This window comes from Vigna radiata, unplaced genomic scaffold, assembly GCF_000741045.1.
Source record: "Vigna radiata var. radiata cultivar VC1973A unplaced genomic scaffold, Vradiata_ver6 scaffold_444, whole genome shotgun sequence".
Taxonomy (NCBI): domain Eukaryota; kingdom Viridiplantae; phylum Streptophyta; class Magnoliopsida; order Fabales; family Fabaceae; genus Vigna; species Vigna radiata.
In genome coordinates, this window is record NW_014543599.1 from 27,014 (window position 1) to 37,612 (window position 10,599).

The 10,599-nt window shown below is 35.5% G+C and overlaps 1 long non-coding RNA gene across 3 annotated transcripts; it reads right to left on the minus strand.

Moving 5' to 3' along the window:
* Positions 1-97: 97 nt before the first annotated feature.
* LOC106754567 lies at positions 98-4,986 on the minus strand. Of its 3 annotated transcripts, none has more exons than XR_002666946.1 (4): positions 4,863-4,986; positions 4,691-4,775; positions 2,560-2,598; positions 98-2,358 (listed from the first exon to the last, which is right to left on the minus strand). It is a non-coding gene; the product is annotated as an uncharacterized LOC106754567 (long non-coding RNA). The 3 variants fall into 3 exon arrangements; XR_002666945.1 differs by having other exon boundaries at positions 4,708-4,775; positions 4,863-4,984; XR_002666944.1 differs by having other exon boundaries at positions 99-2,358; positions 4,708-4,926.
* Positions 4,987-10,599: the final 5,613 nt, after the last annotated feature.

Here is a 10,599-nt window from a genome sequence, read left to right on the forward strand (position 1 = left end):
AAAAGAACTACATAGATTTACAAAAATATAATTAAATATAATGTATCGCTTATATAATTATAATTACAGAATTCATGCATATAGATTTTATATTCCACGTAACAATATCAAATATAGGATGTCCAAATTTATGATCCAATTTTTCTTTTCCTTCCTCCTATGTTAGCATTGTTACCAATAGAAAAATCAAATACAGAGAACACAAAAAAACCTATAGTCATTTGTGGAAAAGAAAAAAAAAACTGCTCAACATAGGATAAAAATGGGAAGGANTTATAAATAACGAAATTGTACCACATACAAATTTTTCGAATAAAACTAGGCATGCATCAACAACNAAACACTCAAAGATGGGTTAAGATTTCTAAAAGATTGTTGTTGAGGATAAATAGAGTTACTGATCAGGTTTCTAAACTAGTAGGCAGATTTTTAGTTCTGCATATAAGGAGGGAGAGTATAAGCGAGATAATTGTTAGTTAAGCTTCCTTGGAGCTTTAGATCATTTAACTNAACTAGAGGCAATGGTTTATCGATGTTGGTGGGCCTTACGAGAAGTTATTTATACTTCAGAGAACTCCCTAGGTAATAGAGAGTTTGGTACAAAATCTAAGACTTAATAATTAACGTGACTAGTCTGCTGGAATTAGTAAATTTACTTGGAATTAGTAAATTTATCTGCTGGATTAATGTGGTTGAATTATATGGCAAGTGTTACATTTGTTTATGGTCTATTAATATGTTTGGCAGCAATATAACCCTCATAAGCAAGTGTTACAAAATTGAAGGGTTTGTCACAGTTTTCTGAAAAGCAGAGAAAGGAACTATATATGGTTAATCAGTATAAAGATTTTAACCAAAAATATAAAAGCATGTAACAAATAACGATCCAAACTCAATTAGGTAAGCGTTTGAAGATTGACTCATATCAGTAGATCTGGGCTTTAGAGGACCAAAACACTTTTACAAAACAAGGAGAACCAAGAGCTTCATGAAACAAGCCAAAATCCATTTGAACCAAACACAAATAGAAATTTGATAGAGATCTCACAGTTAACCAGAAATTGGAACAAATCCCAAACTCAATAAGGTGAATAAAAATAGCAAAACTGCAGAAAATAAGCCCAGTAGGTGAAAACAGGATCAAACAATTTCTCATGGTTTTAAACAATGGTAAAAAACCACAGTTTCAGTGGCAATTGCAGTCGCAATGTAAAAGACTATGCAATTCGTAAACAGACAACTATAAGCATGAATCCAAGTACTTGAAAATTTCAAATCCAACTACTTGAAAATTTTATCTCGTTCTTCTAAAAAGCTATTGATTTGCCAACAAACCACTTAACCAAACAAATATCATCTTTCCAACAAACCAGTTAGCCAAACAGAATTACAAAGCCTTAAGGCCCAAATCAAATTTAAGTTTAAGGGCCACCACAATTCAAATCCACTATAGAAAAATTATAACAAACCCAGATTTCAGCAGAAGATTCCAACATCTCTCACTACATCATAAGAATTTTACTGAAATAAATTTACTTAAATCCAATTACTCAACATTGAACGTAGCTGTTGAATACCAAAGATCTCAAAAAATAAATAAACATAACAGTAAAGATGTGATAATAAAAGGAAAACCTGCAAGCCCCCAAAGCAGTTGCAGAATATGGAGACCCTTGTTTGACAATAGAATATGTAATTCAAGGCAAGCTTGTACCCAATTTCTACTGTAACAGTATGGCTAGGTTTGCTACCTGAAGCTTCTCATACACCAGCCTAACTCCCTTTCCTGTGCTTAGTTATTCTGTACAACTGATTTGGTCTTATCATCAAGTCTCAATCTGCCCATAAGTTTGAATTCTTGGCCAAGAACCCAAAAACACTGGCCAAGGTATCTCCTATCACTTTATTTTAAACTAACACGGATCTTCACACTGTTTTTCAGAACTTTCCACATTTGCTATTAGCCTCATTATCACCAGAGTGTATATAAAACTCATCTACTGATAAATATCACCAGATAAAAATAGTTTAGGGGAAAGGGACCTTATTTTTATTAAATCTTTTCATCTCAACCAGGACCAAAGCAAAAATTCGATCGAAGTAGATGCTATAGATTTTACTAACTAAATGCTTAACAAACAAGGGACATATATGTATGGAGCAAAACCATCACTATTCTTGTTTTAAAATGTGCAGCTAGATCAATGATGCAATTGTTACCTCACAAAGAGCTACAAGCATTAAACAAGGGGAGATCTCACAGGCTTTACTTTGTATGTAATTTAATAGATGTTTCTGTCTCTGTTCATCCAGACCCTTGCAATCCACAAGCTCAATAGAAGGTGGTTCTTTTGGATACTACAACAAGAAAGGAAGTAAAAGTCAATTTTCTAAGTCACTTTACTACCTGTAAGGGAAACCCATTTAAAATACTAGGTGCATGTGTTTTACACTGTGTAGAATTCAAACTACCTCGAAGAAAACTACACAGTCCATACATATACAAAGTGAATGTGATACTTTACTCGGATCACATGCATATTTACAGAAAAAATGTACCTGTGAGGTAGCTTTTATCTCCAGAACAGCTTCCACAAACTGCAAAGAAAATGAACATAAGAAACTACCAAAAATCAGACACTTGCTCCAGTGGCAGAGCTGCAAATCTAAAATCGACACCAACAGATTAAGGGGGATATAACTTTAAATCAACACCGATAATCATACACTTGTATATAATCTTTAATACATCAGCAATCTAACTTGTTTTTACATTGTCATGTGTGTCCAATCACGTACAGTAAGATCACAGATTATTGTAACAACTACTTCAAAAGTCATACTTGTGATTTCTAACTGATTAACAATATAAAAATCTTTACACTGAAATTGCTTAAAATTAATCTCAAAAACAAAATTAGCAAACCAAACCCCCATTCCAATCACTTAAAANTTACAAGCATTCATCACGATAGTCCTTAATTTTACAAAATATCCGCTTTAGTCCCTAAATTTACAAAAATCACTCATTTCTGTCATTTTAATTCTACTGTCCTTTTGCCCTAAAAATAAACACCAAAGTAAGAATTCCGTAAAGATGTGATAATAAAAGGAAAACCTGAAGNCAAACTGCATGTACTTTGAAAAATAGAGTTTGCAGGATGTATTAAGAAGAATAAGCTGAGTTACAAACCATAATGCAGAGTTCTTATATTTTTTTATCATTTCACTATGTATATGATACTTGCATCACATTGACTTCAAAGAGTTTCAGTTGATACATACATTACTTAAATTAGGAAGTTCCAGATCAGATGAAGAGCTTGCATATTCTCACTTACACAAAGAAAGTGAACAATGTTTATTGATGTAATAATGGNTCCATGGTCACTACATGAACCTAAACAAAACCAATATTCTGGCAGTTGTGCCTTTTAAAGTTGTAAAACTTTACAGGGGCATCAGGCTTTTGTTAAATCTATTTATCATAATCATTGGCCATCTTAGATTGCATATGCGAATTCTTAATGGATAGATTTGGTAAAATTGGGGAAGATCCAATGGTAGAACTGATGGAGGACCGTTCTGTACGTCCTATCATAAAGAATTTGGTGCCATAATTAATTAATTGGACTGTTCTGAAGAATAGTTGTTTCCTAGGAGGGCTTAAACATGATATTCAGATGATGGTAAGGATGTTTCAGCCCACAAGAGTGATGAAAGACTTTACCGTTGCAAGGGGCTGACACATTAAATAAAAGACCTAACAAATATGCAGGGAATCAAAAGGACATTATTGATAGTTGTTCGGGAGATGTTGGATTCCTGTTTATACAGAACAACTGCAATTGTTATGCTAGTCCTTATGTGTTAATTGAGAAAAAGGATGGCTCTTGGAGATTGTATTGATTATACGTAGCTTAACAAATGTAGAGTTAAAGCCAGGTTTCCAATTCTTTTGGTAGAAGATTTCCATCAAGTGAGGATGGATCCGGCAGATATACACAAAACTGCATTCAAGACACAGTGGCCATTATGAATACTTGGTCACATCGTTTGGACTTCTAAATGTTGCAACTTTTCAAAGTTTGATGAATGTTGTTTTCAGGAAATTTCTTGGAAAATTTTTTGTAAGTTTTCTTTGATGATATTCTGATTTATAGCACTAGTGAATTTAAACATATACAACATTTGAGCAAGGTGTTGTCAGTCATGAGGGGAAATAATCTGTTTGCCAAGAACTAAATGCTACTTTGAAATGAATAAAGTGGATTATATTGGTAATTTCCTGTAAAGAGGAAATCAGAATCTCTACTGATCCTGAAAAGATTCAGGCTGTCAAAGATTGGCCTTTGCCTCAAACTATTAAACAACTAAAGGTTTTTTAGGTCTTAGAAACTATAATAGGAGGCTATTAACTGACATTAACTGATATGACACAACAGCAATGCCATTAACTGATATGCTCAGGAACGAAAATTTTAGTTGCACTTCGAAGGCTATGGAGTCACTCCAACAGTTGAAAGGGAAGTCCAAATTTATCATCCAATTTTTCTTTTCGTTCCTTCTATGTTAGCATTATTACCAATAGAAAAATCAAATACAGAGAACACAAAATAACCCATAGTCATTTGTAGAAAAGAAAAAAAAAAATTGCTCAACATAGGATAAAAATGGGAAGGAAATGCACCGTCGAAGCTGTCAAACCTTAATGTTGTAGTCCAAAGCGCCAAAAACGGGAGTCCAAAGCAACGTAACGTACCGTCGAAGGAGCCCTAAAATGAAACGGAGGGAATGAGACTAACGAATTGATGAACGTAGGAGAAGGAACGCTTGATAAATAGGATGAGAAGAGCCCTCACGTGCAAATGAAACAGAGGAGAAGCTCTACGAGAAGAGCCCTAACGTGCAAATGAAACAGAGGAGAAGCTCGACGCACTGTTGAAGTTAACTGAAATTTGCGGGAATAGTGGTAGCAGGACGGAAAAAATTTTAAAATTTTTGGTTTTCATAGATAGCGCTTTTTAAAATAAGCGCTATCTATTCGTATATTTTAAATTATTAATTAAAAATCATAATATTAAACGGTTATAGATAGCGCGTTTTTGACCAAGCGCTATCTATTGTCATAGTTATAGATAGCGCTCTTTTAAAAGAGCGCTATCTATTGTTCTGCACATTAATAGATAGCGCTTTTTTAAAAAAGCGCTATCTATTGAGCGCTATCTATGTTCAATTCTGTAGTAGTGAGTCTTAGATAGATTCTTCTTTACTACATACATTTGTATTATTTTGTAGGTCACCAATAAAGGTTGGAAACCATGCCTATGCATCCTAGGAAGGTTGCAAAGCAAAGGTGAGCAAAGGAGGCAAAGAAGAGTGCATTTTAGGTGCCTGCCAGCCAGTGCTCAGCGGTACTTCTTATTGCTGCTCAGCGGCAACGAATCAGTCTTCTTCTTCATGCACGTGCTGCTGAGCGTGCATCTAAAACTTGCAACCCAAGCTTCCCAAGCTTTGTAGCTTCTTCAACACGCTTCTTTTGTACTTTTAGTAGCTTGCCATGCACATTTTAGACTCCTCTCTTCATCTATAAAAGGGAGGCTCGTTCTATTGTAAATTCAACTTGAATGATATAGAGAAATGTTGCTAAGATTTTTCCAGCCACTCTTTGCTTCGAGTTCAATGTTTGTGCCTCTTTAGCACATCCTCCTCTAGCTTCCTTCCCCTTTGGAGGCTGTCTGAGCTTGAGATACACCTTACACACATCTAAAATCCACAAAATCGTACATCAAACACTGTCATGTGTTGTTCCATTTCTTATTTTTGTCATGTGTTGTTCCAATTCTGCCACTGCTTGATTTTTTTTCTTACGTCTGTGGTTTGATTTCGTGTTTGTTGTGGATGTTTGTCTTCATTGAATGTTCCTTAGTGTTTGTTCTTAATTTTAATCGGTGCATTTCCATTGTTTGAGTTCAATTCATCTTAATTCATCATTTGAAGTTGTGTCATGGTCATGTGCAAATTCTTTTTGCAGTTTTACCTTTGTTACAGTGTGTAATTGTGTTCCAGAAGTTAATTTATGTTTTAGTCTATGTAAAATTATGTGTGTTGATGCAAGTGTAGCAATATATCAATCCACTAAAGGCAATGACACAATGTCTAGCTTGGATGATATAAGTTAAAGCATCCAAAACATTGCATCAGTTTTACAAAATCTGCACATCGCTTTCAATTCTGGTGCATTATCCACATTTTGTTTTAGTGCACATTTATTGGTCCTAAAGCTTTAAACAAGTTTGTTTAATGATATTGAACGTGTCTCAAGTGATAACACCTTCTCATAATCACAAAAATGCAAAATTAATGGTTGAGTTGATTAAATTCTAGTTTCCAAAATTGTCACAGTTTTCAATCAAGTGTTTGCGTCGTGCTTCATTTTCTTGCTGTGTTTTAGGTCACTTCACATCTGCTAGCTCATATTTCTCATCTAGATCTAGTGGCTTAGGACCTTTCTTAAACTTTTCTTGATTGGCCACTTTTTACTACATAATTCACAACTACTGGTGATTTAAAGCATCTATGTGTTTCTGTGCAGTGTGAACATTTGGACAAGTTTATTTTACCATTTAAAACTTGTGTGCACTGTTCATTTGGTCATTTTCCAACCAATGTGCTAAATCACTATTTAAACCATCAACTTTGCTTAAATTTGGAAGTGGACCATTCATTTTTGGGTGCAATATGTTTCTTTGCTGTTTTAGTGTCTAAACATGTTGAAATTGACGATATAAACTTGTTTGCTCCATCAATTAACCTTTCCAAACATTGCCACGCAATTTTCAGTTTGAAAGCACCATCTTAAGTGCCATTTTCTGGTGCAGTTTGCCCATTTTAGTGTTGTTTGGTTTTGTGCATTCTTTAATTTTCAATTATGGGTTGGCAAGAGTTGGTTACATGTTTCCAAATCGAATTATATGAACAAAAAAGTATAACACATCCATAAAAAGCAAAAGAAAACCAAGCAATCCAGTTTTGCATATCAAATCTGAAAATACCAAAATTATGCACTTCATTGGAGACTTTTATCAAACAGTTTCACCTTTTCATCAAACACTTTCACTGCAGTCATAATTCATCTCTGTTTTGGGTATTTCTTTATTGTTTAATTGTTTCTAGATCATTTCCTAGGTTCGTTTTGTGTTCCTTCTTTTATTCCAGCCTTTAAGTCATTTGAATTCAACATTTTTGGCTTCCAAATGTGCTTTGCAATCTGTTTTGGGTGACTAAATTCTAGTGCAGTATGGTGTTTTGATGCTCACTCTTTACTGATTTGTTTGCCTGCTGTGATGTTTTGGTGAAGCTTCTCATGTCCAGATGTCTTGCTCCAAAAGGGTAGCATCTTAAGGAGTGGAAGACTTGTTAAATAGGCAACAAGCGGACAGCTTCGAGCCCTACTTCTTTGTTGGTTAAGCAACACTTCTACACTAAATACAACACATTTTTCACATCATTTTGGAGCTGCACAAATCTGAAATAGCAGTTTTAAATTGATTGATTCTTTTGTAAACACATTTTCATATATTTTTGAATCATTGTATCATGGAACCTTTGTAGTTTACTTAATTTTTACATTTCCAACTTCAAGTGACTTGGGAAAATGCTTTTGCAAGCAATTCCAAGTGCACCATTGAACATTATAATAGTATAGTTTCCACATTTTAGTGTGAAAGTGTGTCAAGGGGCTCCAAGTGTCACTTGAACTTTCAGTTAGGGTCGTCTTTCATTCTCCTTTCCATTTGCATTACTTTGCTTTCCTTTGCTTGCTTGACTTTTATGTTTTACGTCTCCGTGATATGTAGGAGCGTGTTTCATATAAATAAACCTTCGTTTGGTTTCTATGTGCATTTAATTTTTGCATTCAAAAGCTTTTGAAAGATTTCTACGTAGAAACTAGGGTAAGAAACGATCGAAGAAACTCTGTTTAGGAAAGACAAGGTTCTTAAGCTTGTCCATTGTGACTCACCTCTCCTTCCTGGGAGCTATTTGGTTTCTTTTACCTCTAGAATCATTTTGGAAATCATTCACCGAAAATCTAAAAATTTTTTGTGAAAAGTTTTTGACTCTATACTTGTGCAAGCCTTTCAAACCCTTGTAAAAACCTTTTCTCTTTACTTCATAGGTATGAGTCATTCCAGTGTTCAAGGCAGTATTCGTAATGATTAAGAGAATGTACAACTGAGTGAGGATCTTCATAGAACACAAGCTCAACTTAATAGGACCGAGGTTGAGCTCACTCAAACTCGAGCTGAGTTAAGTTGAAAAATGGTTACTAACATGACTCTCAATCACAGAGGTCCAAATCATGTTGAGACCTTCCATAGGGAAAATCATGATCGTAGTGATCCTTCACATCATAGTGATCACAATAGTGGTCATCATTATGACTATTATCAACATCCACCTAGGAGAAACTACAATCATAGAGAACATCAGGTGAAATCTAAATTTGACCTTCCCCCTTCTATGGCCGAGATAATGTAGATGAATACTTTGAGGGGGAGATGAAGGTGGAACAAATTTTTGAGTGTTACCACATTGATGATAGGAGGAGAGTAACAATAGCAACATTGACCTTTCAAGGTGCAACTCTATACTGGGGGACATCAGTAATCAGAGAACAAAGGATGCATGGTGACTACACCATACAATACTAGAATGAGTTAAAGGCAGCCTTGCATCGCAGACATGTCCCAGCATACTATGCGCGGGAGATCATGGACAAGCTTCATCGACTCCAACAGAGAAACATGAGTGTCGAGGAATATCGACAGAAATTAGCATTACTCATCTTAAGAACTGGAATCAAAGAGGAAGAAAGATTCACCATAGCTAGATTCGAAAGCGGCCTTAAATATGAGATCAGAGACAAGGTAGAGCTTTTACCTTACTTATATCTCAATGACTTTATCCAGCTACCTGTGAGAGTGGAAGAGCATAATAGAAGAAAAACTTCCACTAGAAGGACTTCCCTTACCACCTCCATGTATAGGAAAGATATTAAGAGGGAGGGTAGTCCTTAGAGGTATGAAAAGCCTCAAGAAAAAGAAAAAGAGAAAGAGAAAGTGAGAGGTAAAGAAAAAGAGAGAGACCGAGAAAGAAATACCTCTCACAAAGAATTTCAAGAGACACAAGGGGTAGAGAGACGAGATGTTTTAAATGTGGAAAACAAGGACATTATTCTTTTGATTGTCCTCACAAAAGGTCTACTTATCTCTTAAACTATCATAGTGAAAATGAGGATTCTTCAAGTCAATCGGATACTTCCATATCTGAGGAAGAAGCCTTACCTTGTGAAGGTGAGTTATTATTGGTTAGACAATGTCTTGGAAGTCAAACCAAAGAACTAGAACAATCCTAAAGGGAGATCCTACTCCGCACAAGATGCAAATTTTTTGAAAACCCTTGTTCATTAATTGTGGATAGTGGTTCTTCTTGCAATTGTTGTAGTTCTAGAGTGGTGAACAAGTTGGCCTAACCTATTATTCCTCATCCCAAGCCTTACAAGCTTCAGTGGATAAAAGAGGATGAAGAAATAGTAGTCAACACCCAAGTAACCATACCAATATCCATTGGCAACTATGAAGAAAATGTTTTATGTGATGTTGTTCCAATAGATGTTGGACATGTATTACTTGGTAGGCCANGGCAATATGATCATAACTGTTGGAAAACAGGTNGGCTTCGTTTCAACACCNAGAGGGGGNGTGAATTNGTAAGGTTTCAGAATCAGAGTCTTTTACAAATCTTTTTCACAAAGTATGAACCTTTACAAAGTTTCTTGAATCACAAGGAATGAAAATTCTAAGTGCAGCGTGATAACGGTCTAAAAACCGTTATTTTTATACTTAAATTTGATATCAAAACACACCCTTTATAGCTTAGAATGAGCTTCGAATCATGCAAAACACTTAGTTTAGTCAGAAGAGAGTGAAAAGTACTTTTTAGAGATATTATGCTTGTTTTTACATTGTTTTGACAAGATTTGATGAGAATTGAAGGATGGAAGTGAAGAAGGGAAGACTTAGACTCAAGAAAGGATGAGAAAAGAAACAAGAGAAGAGTAAGGTCCACTGCTCAGCGTCAATTCCAGTGTTGAGCGCCAGCTTCGAGGAGGAAGCCATTATTTCTCGCTTGAGCAGTGACGCTGAGCGTCTTGTGATTCTGGAGATCCAACGCTGGGCGTCAGGTTCCCTGTTGAGCGTCCTACGATTATAGGGGTTATAGTTGAGCGGTCAAACGAGCGCTGAGCGCCTAAATGATGGGCCTGGGCCGAAATTCTGTTACTTTTTTGCGTTATAAATAGACCCAATGCGACCCTTAGGGTAATATTTTGGCAGAGGAAGACTTCAGAGCACCTTCTACACTCCTTGGAGGCGGTTTCTTAGATGCTTAGGCTCCAATTTATCAATTCTAGGGTTTACTCTTTCATCTTTTCCATTAATTCCATCTAGTTTCACCATGTCCATGGTGAACTAATCCCTTTGTTGTTGGGGAACAATGTAGTCCTTTTCAAACTTTCTTGTATCAATTTCTTATTAT